We start from the raw sequence: 26,015 nt of genomic DNA, 5'->3' as shown, positions 1-26,015 counted from the left end.
GAGACTGGTGCAAGGGATAGCCTGGTGAGCATCTTCCCGGCCCCAAGTGTAGAACCTAGAAGGACAAGATCGGGCGTGATTACCGTCCCCGAGGATTCCAGCTTTTTGTCTCGTCCGGTGAGAGTAGCAAGCTACCTGAGGCCTTTCGTCTCGGACTCGGACAAACGTAAGATGAACGGAGTCCCCTGGAAGAGTCTCATTAACGAGGGCATGCACGCGGGCAATCGAGTAAGCTTATCAGCCTATCCTTGCATAATTCAATGGGAATTTTAGCTACTCGTTTATCTGAATTTTGACTTCTTATTTTTTTTTACAGAGTGTGGTGCTTGTTAATGAAGCCATCCTCCGCGCTCAGCAAGAAGTTGACGATCTAAAGGGCCAGCTGGATGCCCAGGGTCGAGAAACGAAGAAGTTCCAGCACCTTTTGCGGGTGAAGGAGGATATATTGAACCAAGTTGTTGCTCTTTCCAACCTTCAACCCGAGCTCGACGCAGCGAAGGCCGAAAACCTTCGGTTAAAGAATGAATTGGCCGAGATGATCGAGAAAAATCGGCTTCTAGAAGCGGACAAGGTCAGCCTTAGCCAAGACAACACTCATTTTTCTTCGAGGCTTGGTGAGCTCGAAACCACTATCTCTCAACTCCGGGGGGAGCTTGACTAGGTCAAGTCTGATGCCGTGAACATGGCCGAGAGGTATCGGCTGCTTGAATCTAAGAGTTCTAAGTACAAGGAGATGATGAGGGTGTTCGAGCAAAAGGCCGAGGACAGGGCCCGGATATGTGACGAGCTGAAAACCGAACTCGAGGAGACGGACGAGGCTAATGACCTTCTCAAAGCCAAGCTCGAGTCGGCCACTCAAATCTAAAGAGTCCTTGATGAAGAGAGGATTGAACTAGTGGCCAAGCTGGCCCAGGCTGAGGCCGATTTGGCAGAAGCCCTTAGGAGTATAGAGGTTGCCGAGACTCATACCATGATTGCGGTGGAGTATGAACGGTGGAAGTCTCGGAGGGCCACCCTTGAGCAAGCCGAGCATGGCTTTGCGTATCTCCCGGCCCTGATACTCGAAGCTAAAAGGGTCGAGGAAGAAGCTAAGAGAGCCCTCGATACTAACTCCGAAGATTCCGAGCGGACAGTATCCGAACATTCTGGATCCAGTCACACCGGATAGACCAGGGCCTGTATTTAGCCTTTATTTTGTCTTTTGTCTTTTTGGCTTGATTTTTGTTTTTCAACTTCGTAGGGATTTCAGGTGTAAAAAACCTTACATATATGGAATGTGCATTTTTCTTGACTTTCTTTATTCTTTTGCTTGAATGCTTGTTATGTCTTTTGCCCGAATTGTCGGTCCGTTTTAAGGACAAGTAGAGACTCGAAGTCATTATTTTGGACTGTGCTTGAATATTGGCTTTTCTATTCGTCCGGTACGTTTTGTCCGGGAATTTGATCGAGTGGTTTGCTCGTGGGACTTGTCTATGCTTTGTGAATTCAGACGTCCTCGAATCACGTTAGGCATTTTTAGGGCCGATATTTTTTTGGCTATTCACTTATCATAGATTAGGTTCGGACACCTGAATCCCAGTCTTAGCAAATTCTGATGTAGCAGTCCCCATTCGAAGGTGTTAAAGATTTTGGCTCGGATCATTGTGACCTTGTTGCCTTTGTCGAATTTCGACTGTACTGCCCGGAGTAGGGTATATGAATAAAGCGGTGCCGAAATATGGCGGTAATCACCGGGATAGGGTGTTTTAACAAGAAGACATATCCGAAATGCAATAATCCGAACTTCCAATAATCTTTGTATTGCAAATATTTGTACGTACATGATATAAGAATTTTTTCCGTTTCCTTCTGTTTTTGCCACAGCAAATACTAAATGGACACGATTCATTCTGATCATTTGGTCCTTACATCGAAATCTAATGTAGAAGGTCCGGTTTTGTTTTTGCCGTAGCAAATACTAAGTGGACACGATTCATTCTGATCGTTTGGTCCTTACATCGAAACCTAATACACAAGGTCCGGTTTTGGTTTGTTAAGCTCCTCCGTTTTCGACTAACCGGGGTAAACCTCGATGTGGGCATAGTAGTCCTCTAGTGCTTATCCGAGCTGCAAGATCGGGTAAGCACTATCAAGTCCCCACTCGTCGGGTGTGGCCCCGAGTTTCCGGACGCTTATCCTCGTCTTTATCAAGTAACACGTTGTACTTGTTGTCTTATTAAAAACCTTGTTGGAAAACCCATTTTGGGACAAAATCGTACTAAGGAAAAGAATGCAACACATGTTTTCAGACCTTGCTCCTAACTTTATCCGGTGCTTGACTTCTTTAGGAGTAGTATCACTTCAAATGAGCCACATTGCAGTTATTGCGCAACCGTTAACCGTCCATGGATTCCAGCTGATACGATCCTTTGCCCGTTACCTCGGTTATAATGTACGGCCTTCCCAGTTCGGACCCAGTTTTCCATCGTTGGGATTCTTGGCGTTCAAGGTAACTTTCCGAAGCACTAAGTCCCCAACTTAGAAATGTCGAAAATTGGCCCTCCGGTTGTAGTAACTTTCCACTCTCTGCTTCTGGGCTGCAATACGGACCAACGCGTTTTCGCGAAGTTCATCCGTGAGATCGAGTTTTACGGCCATAGCTTCCTCATTTGACTCCTCGGTGGAGTACCTGAACCGGAGACTCGGTTCACCAACTTCTACGGGAATGAGGGCTTCGGCCTCGTAGACCAACGAGAAAGGTGTTTCTCCCGTGCTTAATTTCGATGTGGTTCTGTAAGCCCACAATACCTCCGGTAGTACTTCCCTCTAGTGATGCTTTGACGTTTCAAGTCTTTTCCTCTAATTTTGAATTATTGTTTTATTCGTGGATTCCGCCTGTCCGTTCGCACACGGGTGATATGGAGTTGATACGATTTTCTTGATCTCCAACCCTTCGAGGAAATCATTGACTTTTCCGCCAACGAACTGAGGACCATTATCACAAGTTATCTCGGCCGGGTTGCGGAAACGAAAAATAATGTGGTCCCATATGAAGTCAATAACCTCCTTCTCTCTAATTTTTTCGAAGGCCTGCTCTTCAACCCATTTGGACAAATAGTCAGTCATAAACAAAATAAAACGGGCCTTACCTGGTGCCCATGGCAATGGACTAACAATGTCCATTCCCCACTTCATGAAGGGCCAAGGTGACATCACCGAATGCAGCAACTCCCCGGGATGATGAATCATCGGGGCATGTCTTTGACACCCGTCACATTTCCAGACAAAATTCTTCGAATCTTCCTCCATCCGGTTCCAGCAGTAACCGGCTCTGATAATTTTTTGGACCAAAGGCTTCAGCACCAGAGTGATTGCCGCAGGTCCCCTCGTGTACTTCTCTCATCACATACTCCATTTCTCCGGGACCCAAACACTTGGCCAGTGCTCCGAAGAAAGACCGTCGATACAATTGGCCGTCTACCAAGCAGAAACGCGCAACTTTTGTCCTTAGTGATCGTGATTCTTTTGGGTCACTCGGGAGCTTTCCATCTCGCAAGTAGTCGATGTACTTGTTGCGCCAATCCCAAGTTAAACCCATTGTGTTTATTTCAGCATGTCCGTTTTCTATCGCTGAATTCATCAAGTGCACCATAGTCCCAGGGTTGATTTCTTCCCCTTCGACTGAAGATCCCAAATTGGCCAATGCATCGGCTTCGCTATTCTGCTCCCTGGGTACATGCTGCATGGTCCATTCTTTAAACCGGTGTAGTATCACTTGGATTTTTTCCAGATACCTTTGCATCCGTTCGTCCTTGACCTCGAAGATGCCATTCACCTGGTTAACGACCAAGAGAGAGTCGCACTTTGCTTCAATTATTTCTGCCCCCATACTCCGGGCTAATTCCAAACCTGCAATCATAGTCTCATACTCGGTATCATTGTTAGTCAATTTAACAGTTCTAATGGATTGTAGAACGGCATCCCCTGCGGGAGTTCTAAGGACGATTCCTAGCCCGGAACCTTTGAGGTTCGAGGCCCCGTCCGTGTGTAGCGACCAAATACCCGAAGCTTTTCCCGAGGTTAGCAGAAGTTCTTTCTCAACCTCGGGGACCATAGCTGGGGTGAAGTCCGCCACAAAATCGGCCAAGATCTGGGACTTGATGGTCGTCCGAGGCTTGTATTCGATATCATATCCGCTAATATTTACGGCCCATTTAATTAGTCTACCTGATAATTCTGGTTTATGCATGATGTTCTTTAGGGGGTAAGTAGTCACGACACATATCGGATGGCATTGAAAGTAAGGCTTGAGCTTTCTAGAAGCACTTACCAATGCTAATGCCAACTTTTCCAGGTGGGGATAACGGGTCTCCGCATCCCCTAAAGTTCTACTCACATAATATATAGGGAATTGCATACCTGATTCTTCTTGGACCAAAACACCACTTACCGCTACCTCGGAGACGGTAAGGTAGAGAAAAAGCTGCTCGTCCGCTTTCGGTGTGTGCAGTAGCGGCGGGCTGAACAAGTACCTTTTCAATTCTTGCAAAGCTCTTTGACACTCCGGTGTCCAAACGAAGTCATTCTTCTTCCTTAGTAAGGAGAAAAAGCGGTGACTCTTATCCGAGGACCTCGATATGAAACGAGTCAGCGCCGTTATTCTTCCGGTGAGCCTCTGCACTCCTTAGACGTTATTTACCACCTCAATATCCTTGAATGCTTTGATCTTATCTGGGTTGATTTCAATCCCCCGGTTTGACACCATGAAACCCAAAAATTTACCAGAACGGACACCGAAGGCATATTTTTTCGGGTTAAGCTTCATGTTGTACTTGCGGAGTACATCGAAGGTTTCCAGAAAATGTTTGAAATAGTCCTCTGTTTCCAGGGACTTGACCACCATGTCGTCAATATAAACTTGAGAAAATACTCAAAATACCCCCCAACGTTTGACCAAAATCCCAACTACACACCTAACCTTTGCGGGGGTCCTATTACCCCCTTGGACAAATTTTTTCAGAATAAAAATGCCCTTTTTTTTGCTGATGTGGACAAGAGCGTGAATGCACCGCCCAGTGGCGCGTGACAGCCTTTAAAAAATAGCATCTGACATGTTTTGGAGCGCCAACTCAGCTGCCACACAGATTAATTTTGAACTCCCTCCATTTTTAGGCTACTTCATCTTCTTCCTCATCCTATTTAATACCCATCTCCATTTTTTTGTCAAAATAATATCCATTATAAATTCATAAAACATAAAAAATAATACCCCCCACGAAAATCTAATCTTGTTAAACGAAAAAAGAAAATCTGAAGAAAAAAAAAACGAAAAATCTGGAAAAAAAAAATGAAAAATCTGAAGAAAAAAAATGAAAAATCTGGAAAAAAAAAAACAAGGTTGAAAAATGTAATCTTGTTAAAGAAAATCTGATTGGAAGTTGCTTGTTTGGAGTTGCTACTTGTTGCTTGGTTGGAGTTGTTTAAGCACTAATTCTTTGAGTTGATTTGGGGAGAAAATTAAACTCCATTGCTAGGAATTTGGAGAAAGCTATGAAGAACACCAAATGGGTTTCTTTAAATTCTTGATTGTTTGATCAAATTAATGGATGAACTTTGTTCTATTTGGTGTTAGGAAGCTTCCTTTCACATTTGGGTTTGTTTGGATTAGATTTGAGGAAGTTGGTATGATTTTTTTTTTCAACTCCTAATGAAGATGATGATGATGATGATGATGATGATGTTGATGTTGATGAAGATGAAGGAGAATTGGGCATGGGTTTTCGGATCCTTACTAAAAATGGAGTATGGAAAATTGAGAGTTTTTTTTTTTTTTGAAGAAGAGTAGATGGATGGAGGAAGGGGGAAATTAATAAAAAAAATGGGGCGAAATTAAACACGTGGAACGTGGGCCAGGCGCGTGTGGAAAACTGCCATTTAATATTTGGGGGTTGGCAGATTGGACTGCCACATCAGCAAAAAAGGCGCATTTTGATACTGAAAAAATTTGTCCAGGGGGGTAACAGGACCCCCGCAAAGGTTAGGTGTCTAGTTGGGATTTTAGTCAAACGTTGGGGGGTATTTTGAGAATTTTCTCATATAAACTTCTATTATTTTCCCTATTTGTTCTTCGAACATTCCATTAACTAGGCATTGGTAAGTTGCACCAGCATTTTTTAATTCGAAAGGCATGACATTGTAACAGTAAGTCCCATACCGGGTAATAAAAGATGTTTTCTCTTGATCCTCCGGGTGCATCCAATTTGGTTATACCCGGAGTAAGCATCGAGAAAACTTAACATCTCATGCCTGGCCGTCGCATCGATCATTCTATCGATGTGAGGCAACGGAAATGAATCCTTCGGGCATGCTTTGTTTAGATCCTTATAATCAACGCACATTCGAAATTTATTACCTTTTTTCGGCACCACTACTACGTTAGCTAGCCAGTCCGGGTACTTTACCTCCTGGATAAAGCCTATTTCAAAAGCATCGTTACCTCATCCTTTACGAAGGCGTGTTTTGCCTCTGCCATGGGCCTTCTCTTCTGCTTCACCGGGGGGAACTGTCACGATCCGACTAGGGGCCGCGACGAGCACCCGGTGCTATCCCACCCAGGCACCCCCTTGACATACTTTCACATAACATCTAGGTGAGCCGTAAATCAAATCATGCATTCAAGTCATCCATCATACTAGTCCCATTGGACGACAACATTTCTTATATCATCATAGGCATCTATGCCACATCAATATACATGGGCCGACGAGGCCAACAAAATGATATACAAAATATAGGCCGACAAGGCCAAACACATATAACCACATACACATGTCTACGAGCCTCTAAGAAGGGTATAACATATCACATGAGCGGGACAGGACCCCGCTATGCCCATAAATATGTACACAAAAGAATCTATACCAAAAGTTGCGGCTCCGGATGAGATGGAGCTCCGCAATGTAGTCTTTAAATAATGAGGCTATGGATCTAGTCTATCTCCCTAGCCATCTGCGGGCATGATGCAGCGTCCACAAACAAAAGGACGTCAGTACGAAGAATGTACTGAGTATGTAAAGCATGATTAACAACAATATAGAAGCATAGTACTCAATATATGAGATAGCATAGCATGGGAGATAATAATATCATCGTCATAGCACTTACTTGCGTTCCACAAGGACATTCCATTTCTATTGCGTATTCGTGTACATACACCCGTGTCCGTACTTAGTTACCTTCACATTCATTTTCGCATTCATATTCTTGTTCCCATTCATAATCACATTCGTACTCATATTTATGCCATATACTTAGCATATACATATATATATATATATATATATATATATATACATAGCGTGCCCGACCATGAAGGTTCGGTGTTTCATACATACTTGGCCAACTCAGGCTCAAGGTCATACATACCTGGCCCTACCAAGGCATCAGGGTTATCCGTACCATCTGCAGAGGTGTGCGCGCGTTACGTAATCATATACATACTCTATACATATTCAAATACATATATTCTACCCGGCATCATAAGCTCGGGGACTTATTATAGCCCTTCATAGGCACACATACATATCATATCTCATAAGCATCTTTAGCATCATTTTATTCTCATCATCATTACTATCATTATCACTGTCATCGTCATTATCATTACATCTATCTTATAGGCCTACTCGTCATACAAGGAACTTAGTACTATCGTAGCACACCAAGCATCGTGAGCTTACTAGCTCGGAAGGTCAATCATTCGAAGAAATCATAGACTTATAGAAGATTTAGACGTTAGGCCAAAGAACCATGTCTTATGAAAGAAGGGTTAGCCTTACATACCTTTCGTTCGACTATATATCACTTACACGTTCTCTTTCAACGCTTGCGTTTATACCTTCATTAAAGGTCATACTATCGTTAGAATCGACAACTAGCACACATGGCTAAAGCTAGAGAAAATCGGGCAGCATCTCCTCTATTTATACGACATTCCTTTCATAACTTATTTCAACTCCCAAACATCAATAATACATTCACAATACCATAACAATAGTCATTATTCATCCACATTATCCACATTCCTCAATTTGCTTTCAATTACTTTTATCCATGGCTATAATACACACGACTACGCCCATTCACATACATTGTTCATCTCATGTTCTCAATGTCATTTATATCGTATTTACATCACAACACATCAAGAACCATAACTCAATTCAAACTATTTCTCAAAATGACACTATTCCATATTCATGACCCATTTTACCATGCCCTTCTACCATCCAAGCATTTCAACTCTTAATACCTTAAACAACATAGAAATATCATAAATATTACCTTAGATGTTGTAGGAACAAGCTTTAGTTGATAATACTCCACTTGAGCAAAAACCCTAGTTTATCTCCATGAGATTTCTTGACTTGAATGGTCCTTAATGGGTTTGCTTACACTTGATTCACTTGATTTATGTTGTTGATCACTAAATATCCTTGAAAATTTGTGGAATAAATGTAGAGAGATTTTTTAGAGAGAAGGGGTGTGATGTAGAAGTGAAATGAAATAACACTTGGCCCCTTCATTTATTGATCTAAATCTGTCCCGACCAAATATACGAACCAACATACGGTCCGTATAAATTGTGCGGGCCGTATGTTTGGTCGTACATTTGGTCCAGAAACTTTTGCCTTGCTGGGCTGATTATACGGTCCCAAACATACGGACCGTATAAATTATACGGCCAGTATGTTTGGCCGTATAATCCCCAGTGACGAAGTCCGTTTCGTCGACTCGTTTGATTTCCAATCCTTATGGAACCTTTTTAACACTTGTTCAACACTTCAATACCAATCTAAGGGAAGTTTTCACTCTTCTCCAAGACATCCTTAAAGCCTCGCTAACTCGTTACTCGTATTTCCTTTCCGATACTTATCAAATACTTTGCCTTCTCTTGGCGATCTTCTTCCCCCATCTCTAACATCTTTGAAATCTTATCTAGAGTTCGTCGAGCGTCATCGCTTACTCATGAACATATCGTATACTCATACCCTTCGCTAGCCCATTCACTTATGCATTAACGGAAGATTTTCTGAGGTGTAACAGGAACCTCCCGTCCAGGCTGAGCTTGTGAGTTGCTACTTCCGGTGGCACACCTGTCATATCTATATAGGACCATGTGAAACAATCGGCATTAGCTTGAAGAAATTTAATTAACTTGTTCCTGAGCTCCGAGGTTAACCCCGTGCCCAGGTATACCTTTTTATCCGGTAGGTATTTGAACAAGATGATTTGCTCCAACTCCTCTACTGTTGACTTGGTTGCATCCGAGTCATCCGGCAAGACGAATGATCTGGGTACACCGAAAGCATCCTCTTCATACCCCGAGTCCAACCCCTTCTGCTCCGTTGTCGAACCCGTGTACTTTAATTGTTATTTGGAGTCCTTGCCCTAGTTGACTCATCTCCTTTTTTATCCGGTTTTTTGGGAAGAGGTGACGCTTTCTCGACTGCGAACATCTCCCTTGCAGCGGGCTGTTCGTCTCGGATGGTTTTTATCCCCTCCGGGGTCGGGAATTTTAGCAGCTGATGTAATGTCGATGGCACAGCCCTCATGCTATGTATCCAAGGTCTACCCAGCAATGCATTATACTTCATATCTCCTTCGATTACATAGAACACTGTTTGTTGGATAGTGCCATCAATGTTGACCGGCAAAGAGATCTCCCCCTTCATGGTTTCGCTCGCCATGTTGAACCCGCTGAGCACTCGGGCTACCGGTACGATCTGATCGAGTAGCCTTAGCTGTTCAACCACTCTCCACCGGATGATGTTGGCCGAGCTACCTGGGTCAATCAAAATATGTTTAACTTGTGATTTAAAAATAAGAATAGAGATTACCAAATCATCATTGTGTAGTTTAATGATGCCTTCTGCATCCTCGTTGTTGAAAGAGATGGAACCCTTGGGTAAGCAATCCCGGTTGCGCTTTTCACGCACAATGGAAAACTTCGTCCGTTTCATCACAGGCCTTCAAAGGGTATCGGTACCCCCGATTATCATGTTGATTATGTGCCGAGGTTCTACTGGTTCGGACCGTTTATGAGATTCCCTTTCCTTGTAGTGGCGTATAGCTCGTTCACTTAGCAATTCTCGGAGGTGGCCATTCTTTAGTAACCGAGCCACCTCCTGTCTTAGCTGGCGACAGTCCTCAGTTCTGTGTCCATGGGTTCCATGATATTTACACATCATGCTCGGGTCCCGTTGGCCCGGGTCTGACCTTAGTGGTCTCGGCCATCTTGCTTCTGCGATACGGCAATAGCCGAGACGAGGTCCGAAGTGTTGACGTTGAATTTGTACTCCGATATCCTTGGCAAGTCTTTGTTGCTGGCCGAGCTTCCGACATCACTTCTAAATGAGAGACCTCGACTGTTCGACGGGCGCTCGGCCCGTTTATCACCCCGACCGGAGAATTGACTCAGGCCAACCCTTGACTTTTCCAACCTGAAGCTTGGATTTTCCGAATAAGAGTATGGCCGATACCTTTCCCTCGATGGTCTGGACTCCGGCTCGTAATTTTTCGTTATCTCTCCGAGCTTTTGTTGATATTCACAGGCCCCGGGGGAAGCTCGAGTTGGTCATCCTCTACCCGAATCTTTGATTTGTATTTGTTATGGACATCCGCCCAGGTCACAGCCTCGTATTCCAGCAAGTTTTCCTTTAGTTTGAATGAGGTCGTCGAGCTCCGAGGATTAAGCTCTTTGGTGAAAGCTTGTGCAGCCCATTCCTCCGGAATCGGAGGGAGCTCCATTCATTCCCTTTGAAATCGGTTGACAAATTCACGTAATAACTCATTATCCCTTTGGGCTATACGGAAAATATCCGTCTTACGGGCCTGCACCTTTTTGGCACCGGCATGAGCTTTAATGAACGCATCGGCAAGCATTTCGAAAGAAGTGATTGAATGCTCGGGCATATGGTCGTACCAAGTCAATGCTCCCTTCGACAAAGTTTCCCCAAACGTTTTTAGCAATACGGATTCAATTTCATTCTCTTCAACATCATTTCCTTTTATGGCACAGGTGTATGAAGTCACGTGTTCCTGAGGGTCAGTTGTCCCGTCATATTTCTGGATATCCGGCATTTTGAACCTCTTCGGGATCAATTTCGGAGCCGCACTCGGAGGAAAGGGCCTCTGAATGTACCTCTTCGAATCTGGTCCTTTCAGAATAGGCGGAGCCCCCAAGATCTGGTCCATCCGAGAGTTATATGTTTCCACCCTCTTCTCAGTCGAGTCTACCCGCTTCGCCAATGTTTCGAGCATTCTCAGAACTTCGGTGGATGAACCAGCTCCAGACCCATTACTCTCGACCATCCGCGTCTTGTCCCTTCTGGGTTCGGCAACACCTTTCGTCCTCTCCGGGGTCATTTTATCATTTTTGCTTTGCAACTGGGCTATTGCGACTCCTTGTTCGGCAATAGTTGCCCTCTGTTCCTGCAACATTTCAAAAATTAAACGTAAGTCAATATTATCATCCAGGGTATCCGGTACTTTCCGGCCTTGTGTCCGGGACAAAGTAATTGAATTGTGAGTATTTAAAGGATCGGTGGCCGGTGGGGCGGCATTCTCCTGATTCACGGTGTTTTGCTGGTTGAGGACCTCCCTCGAATTAACAGGGTTTGGGTCGACGGGATTTGCTGGTAATCCCCGTGGCCCACTGTCTTCATTTTCGGTCACAATCTCGTTGTTGTTGACGTGACCAGATTGTCCACTCTTTGCCATTTGGTCCGTTTTCACAAAGACGAACAAAAGATTTTTTCGATCCTAACGGGTAGGAGATAGAAACCAAGATCAAAGACCACTATTATCCTAGCCCCACGGTGGGCGCCAAACTGTTTACCTCGAATTTAGGTAATCAATTGAATTTGTAAGTGAGGTATAGGATATGTGGGTGAACTTTAATCTATTTGGTTGGTAGGAAATATATACGGATTCGCTGCAATATATATGTGTCTATATGTGTGATTGCCGTGAGCAAATGGATCGAAATTGATGATTTATATCAAATATATGTATTAAATAATATGTAAGTATTGGATGAGCAAATAAAGCTAAAGAAGAACACACAAATCGGAACCAATATCAGAGAGAGAGAGGGAGAGATTTTGTATATTTTGCTATTACAATGTTCTAGATCTGAAAAAGTTAACCCTTGAAAGTAGGGAAATACCTCTTATTTATAGTTTTGTCTTATGGGCCTTCTATACAACATAAAGCCCTTTTGAATAAAGAAAACCCTGAAAGGATAAGGTTGGGTCGTACGGTCTGACACCTGTACGATTGGCAGTACAATGTGGCAGAACGGTCTTGACGCGTGGCAATTGTGTAACTGAACACCCGGAGTAACGGCCACGATCACCCGGACTAACGGCTACGATCAACCGGACTAACGGCCACGATCAACTCGGCAATGGAGAAACCGGACCAAACGATTTCCTTCGCTTTCTTCTGATCAACCACTTCTAGTGCGATACCTCCGGTCCAAAAGAAAGTCTTCATGCTCGTGCTTGTTTCTTTCTTCCCTCGATTCCCGGTCTCACCGGTCTAGCATAAATCCGATTTTTACCGTATACACCAGTAATTCAATAAAATTCAATAGAGGGTAGAACACATTCTTAAGTAACGAATGGGGTATAAGTTACTCACCTTTTAACCTTAGCTTCCAAAACTTCATCCTCACATCTAATGCTGGATTTCACTGCTTGTAAAGTAGGTTTCCGACGTTTAAAGCGGCATCGAAAGCAAAGGAGTTTTGTAGGGTGGTTTAGTTTTCCCCAACCTTTGCATTGAAAAAATTAAATATCTCCTTTCTTTTCCTTGGCCAAAGCGAATAATTATACAAATACAACCTCAGAAGGAGAAAATCAAAAGGTTTCTCCCGCATGAATTTAGGGACTACAATACTGCAACCAATTTTCCATCAATTAAACACTCTTGACTCATCACTAACCATGTTGTCGGAAGCATTGCGTAGGGAATACTTTCTTAAGAATTTTCCAGAAATGGATATTGCAACTCAACATTTGATGCGTGCATTTGAAACTATATAGTTGAGATAGTGTTTTGCATGTATACAACATAGGGATTTTAGTGGAAAAAGAAACAGTTTTCACGGCTTGTAACTGATGCGAAACGCTGGACCTCACCGCTTGGAAGTGATGCGACTGTTCGGCTTAGGAGTTTAATGAGTTTTAGAGCACTTTAATAAGAGGATTAAAAGACAAAATTTTAAGAAAATGGATAAATGCAAATGATGGCTTTTGAGGCATGCCACATCAGCGGGGTTATGTCCAGGCTTTATATAAATTTTTCTATTTTTTTCTCTTATTATTTTACTTTTTTGCTTTTTCTTTTCATTTCTTTCTTTTGTTTCTCCCTTCTCCTTCGTTATTAGCTGGCCGTGGGTTTCACCGCTACCGGCGTTTATTTTCGACGGAGATGATGAAGAGGTAATAAGAAGGTAAAAGAAAAAAGGAGAGAGAGTAGTGGTTATATAATATCAAGAATAGAAAAATAGAAAAATATATTTATATAACATCAAGAATAGAGAAACAGCATAAAATGATTACAATTTTCCTAAATTCACAGTAACAATAGCACAAAAGGGAAAATGGAAAACGGATTCTTATTTCCGTTTATGAAGGCTGAAGTTCCGGTACTGTCATTGTTGTTTGGTAAAGAAGGTTAGGGAAGGGGAGAGGTTTGGAAAGTCTTATTTATTTATTTATAAAAGATAGTATTTTTCATTTTTTGTAATTTGTGGCATTTGACACGTGGCCATCGGATTGGTGCATGAAAATCACTTTTTGCCTTAAAACTGAGATTGACCGAAAAAATAGGTAATAATATTAGTTCAAAATTGTTCGAGGCTAATATGATCCCCGCAAAGTTAGGGTGTCTTCTTGAAAATAAGGTGCAAGTTAAGGGGAGTAATGATGTATTTTCTCTTGAATTATTTCTACGTATAGAAATGTATCATTTTTGTTTGGACAAACTAAAAAGAAAAGTGTATCACATAAATTGAGACAGAGGGAGCTTTAAATCATTCATAAATCTTGTCGGATTGGTAAACTTGCATTTTTCACAAGTTATGTCGGGTGGGACATGACTTTAAGTTCAATCTTCATTCTACTTATGTTTAAATTGTTAACAAGTTTGCCGATTGACAAGACTAATTTGTGTTTTCAGTTGTTCACAAGTTTGTCGATTGGCAAGATTAATTTGTGTTATTCAATTGTTCACAAGTTATGCCTTCGAATGATTTGATATTGTCTTCAATCTACCTATCTAGTTAAATTGTTTACATGTCTTACTAGATTAGCAGACTTGCATATCTTCACTACACTGAGCTTGTCCTAATGATAATTTGTTGCGATGTTCTTATAGACAATAATGATCAATTGACATATATCTATTATCCCAAGTTGATTGTAAATAATACTTTAGAGGACATCGTCAGGGAATTATGTACCTCAAATTGTGGTGGGGAAAAGTTTTTTTAAAACTGAAAAGACTTGTATGTGTTTAAGATCTGCTATAGCTACATAATAAGTCCTAGTACTAGTTTTAAATTTCTTGAGCAAAGTCTTTCAGGTTTACTTTTTATATATGACCCACACCATGCCCTAAAATAGTTACATTAACATGGTAATGAATAATCTTGCAGTCCAACTTTGGGTTACATGCGAGAGGAGTAACAATATGGAGCCCGAAGAAAGTTTACACTTTTCACATCTTCACAGAAACTATAAGTTCGTATAGAACTCATTCAATGTAGTCCGGCAAATCCTACCTACAATAATTTCAAGAGGATTCAATAATTCGTATATATAAAAAATATTTCTGCCCTATATTTGTACATCATAATTTTTCAATGAAGGGGATTCAATTGAATAGGCCTCCACTTAGCGCGGCCCCGCAACTATCACAACTTACAAGAAGAGCAATTGCAAATACTTGAAAACAACTTAGCTGGAAGATTACACCCTTAAAGATCTCAACGGCATGTCCTAGCTAGAGGTGTCAAATGGCCGGGTCAGGCTGAGTTTGGGCGAGTCATAATGGGCTGGGTTGGCCCACTCAAAAGTTATTTTGCCTAAAATAGACTAAAATGCGGGTCATAATACAACCTGTCCAATTCTTACTAAGTTTTAATTGTTATATTTTCTCTTTTATTATTTTTAAGTACCTTATAAAAAAAACTTTTCTTTATTGTGATGATATATAACATATCAAATAGAGACAAGATTTCTCATCAGTCAATTTGGGCTACATATTAGCCAAATTTTTTATGGGCTGAGCTAATAAATGAGCGGGTCAATAACCAACCCAAACTTGAACGGATTGGGAGCGTTATGTCTTCATGGGCTAATTTTGTCACCTTTAGTCCTAGCTATACCTCAAAGGTTGTATAAATTTTATCAATTTAATGCTAAGAAATATAATTGACATAATACATAAACAGATCCCTCAAACTTGGCCTCAGCTAGCAAGTATGCCCTCCAACTTTGGGTGTGCACAAATGATAGTCAATACTTGGTTCTTAAGGAGAGAAGACATACTTGATGTTTATATCAAATTAATGAATACAAGATATCTATTTATTATATATAGGTATAAATTACATTATAATTATAATCAAGTAATATGTATTTTCACTGCAATTTTTATTGTACCATCGATTAGATAGACTCCTTCATGATTTATAAGGAAATATGGTGTCATATTCTATGAAAGGCTTTTTTTCCTTCTATGTAGTTTTTACTTCCCCTGTCCCCATTTGGCAATCCCTTTTCTTTAATCTCAATCATTATCATCACTTTCTTTCTTCTCATCAACTGACTCCACTTGAGTTATTGCCACTTTCTTAGCCTTTTCCTCTTCCTTCTCGTTTATCTTTTTGTGAAGAAAATTAATCAACCCCTTTTCCATGCCTTTCCCACTGTCCTATAATACTCTTTCCTCTTCACAAATCTCTCCAAATCCTTCAAGATCATGGCCTTTTGGTCTGTTTCCGTCACGATTGTCTCAAAAGTGGCGGGATGATCAAGATTCATGGGCTTCCACATGTCACGTAAACGGCACATGCCTTCATAATCCACAGTGTGAATCTTGATCGTCTTGTTTTCGTGTTTTTGTAATTTTGCTTCTTTCATGATATATGGCAAGTAAGAATTAAGGACAAGGTCTTTGTTTTTCTTGTGAGGTGTCAATTCAAAGGACCTGACTCAGATTTTAGTGTGGAATTCATGTCCCTGGGATTGTAGAAGTGTTTAGACTCTGTTTGTCTGCAAAGCCAAATCCACTTGAATGTTTGTCCATTGTAAACATCTGTCACCTGTTGGAATAAAATCTTACGATTAAAAATCATCATCTATACAATATTTCTTATGTCAAATTATCAAGAAAGTAAATTAAATGTGGAAGCTTAATTGAACTCATCAATACGGAATCCAAAGGTAGATCCAGAATTTTTAGTTTATGAGTTCTAAATCACAACTATTAGTGCTTACTAAATACATATAAATGAACTCTCAATACAAATACAAAGTTTAAGCCAAAACTACTGAGTTGTAAGAACCCATAGCTTTAAGGCTGTCTTCGCCCATGATACAGACTATCTTTCAGGTCAAGACATGAATCTTTAGAGAAGGTGATTTTCACTTTTCTTATCATGGACTATTAGAAGAAAAAAATCATATGTCTGATCCAGAGACTATACCCCTATTTATGAGTACAGATAGTTCTTCGTTTCTAATTTTGCTAGTTTATCATTAAATTAGAAACTATATGAGCCTGTCTACACATAAAACACACAATTCTTTTATGCGCATTTAACTTTAAACATTAGCACACTATTTCTAATTTAGGCCAAGATAACAACTATTATAACAATTAACATGTGTATGTGTGTACCTCCTCATTACGTTCCATGGCGATGTTGAAATTCTTCTCCTTCTGCTGACTTTGAGTCGATGGATGTTAGGGGACAACTTGTTGCCAAAATAGATCGCAGCAGTTTCATAAATTTCGTTGTTGACAAGGCCATCAAATTCGTCAATCACCATCGTCAGCTGAATTGAAAACTTAGTGAAGATATTTCTGAGTCCAAAATAGAGATACTCATGGAGTTCCGGTGGAATATAGTCGTGGACTATCGTACGGACCAACATAGCTGTCGCAGCAACAGAGCCTACTGTCGATAAAACCGTCTTGGCTAAGGCCATTTTCGATTCTGCTGATGAAGAGGACATGTTTTAAGGGCTTTTTGGCTAGTGGCTGTTCTAGATTTTGCTATTAGTGTTATATCTGTACCTAATGTGTGACAAAAATAGTAAGCAATATGTTGATTCTTGATTTCTTCTTCTTTGAAGGTGAAGGAAATAGGTGCAATGGCAATTGAGGAAAATGCTAAATTTATAGGAAAATCATGTGAAAAAATAACAAAAACAAAGGAAGAAATGGGCAGAGGAACTAGGAAAAAGACAAACAATTGTAGTAGTTAGTATTGAGTATGTAGACTTTGAAAAAATGTGCCGACTATAATTTCCTTGCAGCTCAAGGGTTACTTACAACTTACAAGTCAGTGGTTGCCGGAGAGGCCAATCCGGTTCCTAAAATTAACGTAAGTTAACATAAGTAAAAACTTCACAGTCAACTATTTATTAAACAAAAATAGAATTTCTTAATACAAATACAAGATCTTCAAAGAAGTTACTGGATTCACGTGAATCTATATCTTAAGGACTAGATCTGCACTACTGCTTATATTTAACGTTTGCAACATTGCAACTGCAGTATCTACGGGGCAGAGCAAACTGACGAGAGATAGTCAGTTGAACACCTTTTGCAAAAAAAAATTAGTTGTATAAGTCAAATATTACATTCGCGCAGACATACGTATTATAGTAAATCTTGAAGACCCTAAAATTCCTACTTTACTGCTATGGGCATGACATATTTCTATTTGCCGATTCATAAAAGATAATACTGGGAAAATGCAGAGTCAACATGAATAAAGCTAATTGGATTACGTCTTTTGCCAATAAATCGGTTGCAATGTCTACATAGCAGAGTTACAACAGACGATGGATGGTCAGTTGAACATCTTTATAGGGTGTTTATAGGACAAATATTACTTTTTGAGTGCAGGGACACATATTATAGTAAATTTTGAATGCCTTAACGAAATTCGGGACTTTACTACTATTGGCATGACATGTTTCTATTTGCCAATTCATAAAAGATTATGAGGGAAAATGCGAAGTCAACATGAACAGAGATTATTGGAAAATAAGTCGTAGAAGCTTCGGGATTGCAATTAAATACTTTACAAATTTTGAAAATTAGCACTCCTTTTAGTCAAACCACACAGATTACTCAATAAGCACCAGAAAACTAGTGTATTTATTATTCTCTTGACTTGACTCTAAATTAAATAGGGACTCTCTGAAGTGTAAATAGGGGTGTTAAATTGATGGATATGTTCAAGTTTAACGCGCTAGAAACGAAGAAAATTAATCAATAGTCATGTTCCGACCCGTCTAAAATTTGTTTGGGTAATTATAAATACAAATAGGATTATTTCTCGTTGATATTTAACTCTATTTGAACTGTTCACTGCCTTCAATTTATCTTTAAACTGTTCACATATCTTGCCGAATTGGCAAAACTTACCTTGTTCACAAGTCATGCCGGGCAAGCCCGATTCTTAATACAATCTTTATTCTACCTATCTTTAAATCATTCATAAGTCTTGCCGGATAGGTAAGCTTGCATTGTGCGCAAGTTATGTCGAGTGGGACATGACTTTAAGTTCAATCTTCATTGTACTTATCTTTAAATTGTTCACAAGTTTGCCGATTAGCAAGACTAATTTGTGTTATTCAATTGTTCACAAGTTATGCCTTGGAATGATTTGATATTATCTTCAATCTATCTATCTAGTTAAATTGTTTACATGTCTTACTGGATTGGCAGACTTTAATTTGGCACGAATGAAAATAATCAGACTTGCTTCACTCGACATAACTTCTGTGATACTTACCTTCAGAAACTGAACTTTTGCTTTGCTCCGCATACGTTCTATAGGAATTAAGTTATGCAGCATACGTTGTGTGATATTTTCATAATTTGTTGTAGTGTTCATAAACTGGAGTTCTGCTTTTTAGGGCATATGTTCTTTATCTTTTTGAGTTAAATAACGTGCCTATTTTGTGGAGTTTGATGTGTTTTTGGTCATTTTTATGTTGAGTTTTGAAAGTTTTGCCGTGTCCGGCATAACTTGTGGAATGAAATATAAACTTATGTCGCGCGAAAAGTGCTGAAAGGCAAAATTAAAGACCAAAAATTTTGAGGGCCAAAAATTAAATACCACCCTGAAATTGGGACATTTGTGCAAATGACCCTTGTCTTGCAAGATGTGGACTCTACTCGGGGCATTTGCATGAGAGAACCAGTGAAGTATGAATTCCTATTTAAGTCGTGGTCTAAGTTCACGAATTTTTACATGTCTAGCTATTTCGAAAATAACTTCGGATAAATGAGATTGAAGTTGTAAAAAATTGCATTTGAAATTAATCAGTATAAATACATAATAGTATTCTTAAGAGGACAGACTACTCGGTCCTTAAGGAGCGAAGACGTTGTTTACATATACTGACAAAAGAAGAAAATGATAGTACATTGTCTGGTAAATTGATAGTCAATACTTGGTCCCTAAGGAGAGAAAACATACTTGATGTTACATCAAATTAATGAAATCACGATATCTATTAATTATGTATTGTTATAAATTACATTATAATTATAATCAAGTAATATGTATTTTCACTGCAATTTTTATATAATATTGTACCATCGATTAGATAGACTCCTTTATGATTAATAAGGAAATATGGTGTCATATTCTATGGAAGGCTTTTTTTCCTTCTATGTAGTTTTTACTTCCCCATTTGGCAATCCCTTTTCTTCCTCATTTCCTTTAATCCCATTGCCATCATTTTCCTTCTTCTCGTCAACAGACTCCACTTCGGTTATTTCTACTTTCTTTGCCTTTTCCTCTTCCTTCTCTTTTATCCTTTTGTGAAGAAAATTAATCAACCCCTTAAGTGCATCCTCCACTTCATCTTCCTTCAATAATTGCTCTGCCACTTCTGCTGGTGTCACATTGGCTATGTCAATTAGCTCTTCAATTTCTTTGAACAATTTATGATCTTTACTTCCCAAGTAATGAGTAGCAAGAAGTTTAAAGCCACAAGGTGTGCAATATGCCATGTGAATGTGCACGTCCATTCTACCAGGCCGTAATAGTGCAGGGTCGAGTTTCTCTATGTGATTTGTTGTGAAAATTATGATTCTTACGTCTCCACAGCTCGATCATAGTCCATCGATGAAATTCAGTAAACCAGATAAGGTCACCTGCAATAAACAATAAGTTAAGAAAGCATGGACTATACACCAACACCATGTTCAATTCTTTTTGGTTTTTAACTTTTGTCAAATATTAAGAAAATGATGTAACTTATATGCCGTATATGTACAAAAAAAAAAATCACTATCAGAGTATTTTAACATATTGTAGCAAGTATTTTATCTTACTTTTCAGATTAGTAATCCACTTTTATAGATAGTTACCCGTAACTTTCTTTTATACGACCTAATAGCATAAGAAATCTTTCACACACTCAGTCGTGTTGTGATGTCGATAAATACCTTATCCGTGCCTAGTGTTTATCAAAATCAAGTGACTAAATTTAGTAGTTAGTAATTAAAGTAAGAAGATATAGCACTTAAACATGATTAAGAGATAAATGTACGTATGACATAAACACGTCTTACTTTGATTGATTTGGTGCAAAAATTGAGTGTGAGTGAGCTAGGACGTGAAATTGCTTTTTAGATTGATAATCTTAGGAAAAAAGTAAATAATTTGTTATAATCAATTTGTTATAATCGGGTTAAACATTACTGATAGCATAAAAATTCTTCACATCGTAATATAACTTATGTCTATAACTAGCTAGGAGGAATATAGTAGTAGTGAGAAAAGAAATGGAAAATAAAAAACTATTTACCTTGCTTTCTGGCTGATGAAAACCATTTGAACGAACAACAACAGCTCGATTAGCCAAATTATCTTGCAAGTCAATGGTACAATCAATGTCCTCCACCACCAAAATAGACTTATTGGCCGTGGCAACAAGCAACTTCCTTAACTCTGAATTTCCCCTCAGCGCAGTCAACTCCAAATCATATATATCAAAGTTCAAATAATTAGCCATCGCAGCAATTAAACTAGATTTCCCCGTCCCTGGAGGACCAAACAACAAATACCCTCTTTTCCATGCCTTTCCCACTTTCCTATAATAATCTTTTCTCTTCACAAATCTCTCCAAAACCTTCAAGATCATGTCTTTCTGGTCCAATTCCATCGCGATTGTCTTAAAAGTGGCGGGATGATCAAGATTCACCGGCTTCCACATGTCACGTAAATGGCACATGCCTTGGTAATCCACAGTGTGAATCTTGATCGTCTTGTTTTCGTGTTTTTGCAATTTTGCTTCTTTCATGATGTATGGCAAGTAAGAATTAAGCACAAGGTCCTTGTTTTTCTTGTGAAATGTCAATTCAAATGACCTGATTTCAGATTCTGTTTGTCCGCAGAGCCAAATCCACTTGAATGTTTGTCCATTATAAGTATCTGTCACCTGTTGGAACAACAATTTTTATTTACTTATTGGATTCTGGACAAATTATTTATAACTATAAAATAAGAGTTTAAGCCAAAACTACTCGAATTCTGCCGAACTCGTAACTTTAAGGCTGGCTTCCCACCCTGATAGCGACGATCTTTCAAATCAAGACATGAATTTTAGAGAAGGTGATTTTCACATTTCTAATGGTGGATTATTAGAAAACAACTATCATATGTCTGATCTGGAGACCATATCCCTATTTAAAATTATACATAGTTTAATTTAACCAGTTTATCATGAAATTAGAAATTATATCAGCGTATCTATACATAGGAACACATTCTTTACTTTTATGTTGTTTCTTGTGCACATTTAACAATAAAAAAATTAAGTAAATTGCATACTACTTCTAGTCTATGTTGATCGGACTCTAAAAAAATGTTGTCGGCTCATGTCGAATTCTCCAAAACTACATATCTTTTGAAGGATCCGACACACACTCGACAATCAGTACAAAAATAAATGGAATTAGCTTCGAATTTCATTGCTAATTTGTTGCCAAATAACTAGTAGCTAATAGAATATTTTGACAATCTCTCGCTAAGTAGCATTAGCAACGGATTTTGTTGTTTAGATACAATTGTCCGTCGTTAATTCCTGTTCTTTCAGTAGTGACTATGTTTGAAAAGTCCGAGCAACATATCTTCTAGTTTAGACCAGTGTTTTAAAAGGCGTTTTTGAGGCGAGCCTCGGGGCGAGCCCCGGGGCGAGGCGTACCAAAAATGCCTTGGGGCGATGGGTCGGGGCGCAAGTCCCCAAAGGCGTACGCCCAGCAATTTGGGGCGTACGCTCAGGCGTTTGGGGCGAGTTTTTTTTTGTTGGGGCGTAAGCCTAGGCGTTTGGGGCGAGTTTTTTTTTTGTTGGAGCGTAAGTCCAGAAAACTTCTTCAAACTAAAACGAAATTTGTTAAATAAGTCCTTAGTATAATGCCCAAATTTTCAAAAGTCAACATGTAATTACTCAAATATTTTAAAAAGGAACTGAAACATTAAATTTAAAAGTCAAGACCTTTTTTTATTGCTAGAATGCCTAATATATGTTCTTTTCCAATTATTTATCTTGTCTTCTACTATTTCAAAAAAGTAACGAGCAGTCACTTATACTTGTAAGTACGTATAATAGATTGTTCTAATTAGTTTTTTTGTCGGGGTGGAGTATGTATATGTGTGTGTGTGTATATATATATATATATTATATATCACTTATTTATTATTTTCTTCAATTTTTTACGTTATTTAACCAATTTAAAAGTATTTATTATAATTATATCATTTTATAAAATACTAAAAATTAAAGTCCCATGAGGCTTACGCCTCGTGCCTCGGGGCTTACGCCTCGCTGAGGCAGACATAAAACGCCTCGCCTTACGCCCCCGCCTTTTAAAACACTGGTTTAGACCAAACCTTTCCCGATAACAATTACTACTATAACATTCAATTATCACTATATATATGTGCAAGACATTACCTCCTCATTACGTTCCGTCGCGATGTTGAAACTTTTCTCCTTCTCAGGCTTACTGACTTTGAGTCGATGGATATTAGGGGACAACTTGTTGCCCAAATAGATCGCAGCAGCTTCATAAATTTCGTTGTTGACAAGGCCATCAAATTCTTCAATCACCACCGTCAGCTGATTCGAGAACTTAGTGAAGATATTTCTGAGTCCAAAGAAGAGATACCAATGGAGTTCCGGTGGGATGTAGTCGTGGACTATAGTGCGAACCAACATAGCTGTCGCAACAACAGAACCAAATGTCGATAAAACCGTCTTGGCCAGGGCCATTTTCGATTCTGCTGATGAAGAGGACATGTTTTTAAGGGCTTTTTGGCTAGTGGATGTTCAAGATTTTGCTAAGTAGTGTTGGTGTTATGTGCCTATTGTATGATAAAACAGTAACCAATATGCTGATTCTTGATTTCTTCTGATCTACAAGAAGGTGAGGGCAAATACGGTGTAATGGCAATTGAGGAAAATGCTAATTTTATAGGAAAACCATGTGAAGGAAATAACAAAAATAGAGGAAGACATTGGCAGAGGAACTAGGAAAAATTGCACCGAGACAATCAATAGCAGTAGTAGGTATTGACTACGTAGACTGAGAAAAAATGTGCCGACCAGAATTTCCTTGCAGCTCAAGAGTAACTTGCAAGTCAGTGATTATCAAAGGCAAATTCATAAGTTGAAGTTTATGAGTTCCAATAACAAACTCAAGTTAACATTAAAAAATGTTTGGATTCACAGTCAAACTATTTATATATATTTCTTTGAATCTTATAATATAAATAAAGTTATCAGGTTTACTTGTACCCATACCCTTATGGGCTAGATCCACCCCAGGTGGTTACTGCTTACAGTTAATGTCTTCAATATTTCAACTGCAATATCTCCGGGGCAAAGTTACAACCGACGAAGGATAGTTGGTTCACTACAAGAAAGAAGACATTTGCCAATAGATTATTTTTTTTGTTGTCATAGATAGACTATTGGCAACAACATTTTTTGCACAAACTTTTCTGATCAGCTGTTATTGCAATGACGTGCAACAACTTTTTTGTTGTTGACAAAGTATTTTTTGCAACAATAGTCAATACTATGACAACAAAATTAAGTTCATTTTTAAAAGATTCATCATATATGCCAACAATAAAACTAAGTTGTTGTCAAATATTGAATTTTGTCAACTATATTATTTTTGTTGTCAAAAGAACTGTTCTCATTTATATACTTTCTTGTAGTGGTTGAACATTTTTTATCCGAAAATTATATTGTGTGTATATGTTAAATATTACTTTTTGTGAGCATAGACACGCATTATAGTAAATTTAAACGCCCTTAACGAAATTTTTTATTTTACTAATGCCGGCATGACATTTTTTTCTATCTGCCAATTCATAAAAGATAATACGGGGAAAATGCAAGGTCAACAACAACAGAGACTAGTGAAAAATAAGTCTAAGAAGTGTCAGGTTTGCAACAAATAGTAAATTAATACTCCTTCCAGTCAAACCCCACAGATTACTCAATAAGCACCAACCAACTAGTACTCCCACAGGACCAAAAAGTATTTAAACTTTTTTTTTTTTTTTTTGGGTAAAAAAGAGTGTCCACCTATAAAATCAAGAAAGAATTAATTTTATTTTTTCAAATTTGCCTCTATTACGTGTTATGTGATTAAATTGCAATACCTATTAAAAAAGGGCAATTTAATCAAATTACCTATTTTTATCTAGAAGTTAGCATTTTCTTATGGGGTGTGCAAATGACTAAATAAACACTCTTTTTGAACCGGAGGGAGTAGTATCTAATTTATTTCTACCTTGACTCTAAATTTAATAGGGACTCTCTGAAGTGTAATTAGGGGTGTTAAGTTGATGGATCTATTTCACGTTTAACGCGTTAGAACAAAGAAAATCAATCAACACTCATGTTCCGATCCGTCTAAAATTTGTTTTGGTTATTACAAATTCAAATAGGATTATTTCGCGCCAATATTTAAATTTTGTCTCTATTAAATTGTTCACAGTCCTTCTCAGATTGACAAACTTGCCTTGTTCGCTTCATTCTATTTATCTTTAAATTGTTCACATATCTTGCTTGATTGGCAAACTTGAATCGGATATGTAATTATTGAAATAATTGTCAAGCCGGATAAGGCACAATTTTGAATACAATTTTCATTCTACTTATGTTTAAATCATTCACAAGTCTTTCCGTATTGGTAAACTTGCCTTGTTCACAAGTCAAGTCGGGCAGGAGATGATCACTTTAAGTTCAACCTCCATTTTACTTATCTTTAAATTGTTCACAATTTTGCCGGATTGACAAGACTAGCTTTTGCTATTCAATTGTTCAGAAATTATACCTGATTGGAAAGATTTGATATTATCTTCATTCTACCGATTCAGTTAAATTGTTTACAAGTCGTATTGGATTGGCAGACTTGCATGTTTTGACAACAATGATTTTTTCTTAATAGTAATTTGTTGAGATATTCTTATTGACAATAATGATCCATTGGCATATATCTATTATCCCGAGATGGTTGTATATAATACTTTGGAGGACATCGTCAGGGAATTTCCTCAAATTGCGGCGGAGAATTTTATTTTTTTTTTGACTGAAAAGACTTGTCTGTGCTAAAGATCTGTCATAGCTACATAATAAGTCCTCATACTAGTTTTAAATTTCTTGAGCGAAATCTTTCTTGTTTATTTTTTA

General features: G+C 38.9%; 2 pseudogenes; both read right to left on the bottom strand.

Annotated features, from left to right (window-relative positions):
• Window positions 1-15,929: 15,929 nt before the first annotated feature.
• On the bottom strand, window positions 15,930-17,445 carry LOC132620120 (protein HYPER-SENSITIVITY-RELATED 4-like; annotated as a pseudogene).
• A 2,290-nt stretch (window positions 17,446-19,735) lies between these two features.
• On the bottom strand, window positions 19,736-23,813 carry LOC132618051 (protein HYPER-SENSITIVITY-RELATED 4-like; annotated as a pseudogene).
• Between the last annotated feature and the right edge of the window lie 2,202 nt (window positions 23,814-26,015).

This window comes from Lycium barbarum, chromosome 11, assembly GCF_019175385.1.
Source record: "Lycium barbarum isolate Lr01 chromosome 11, ASM1917538v2, whole genome shotgun sequence".
NCBI lineage: Eukaryota > Viridiplantae > Streptophyta > Magnoliopsida > Solanales > Solanaceae > Lycium > Lycium barbarum.
The sequence above is the reverse complement of the archived record's forward strand: the minus strand, read 5'-3'. Positions and strand labels throughout refer to the sequence as shown.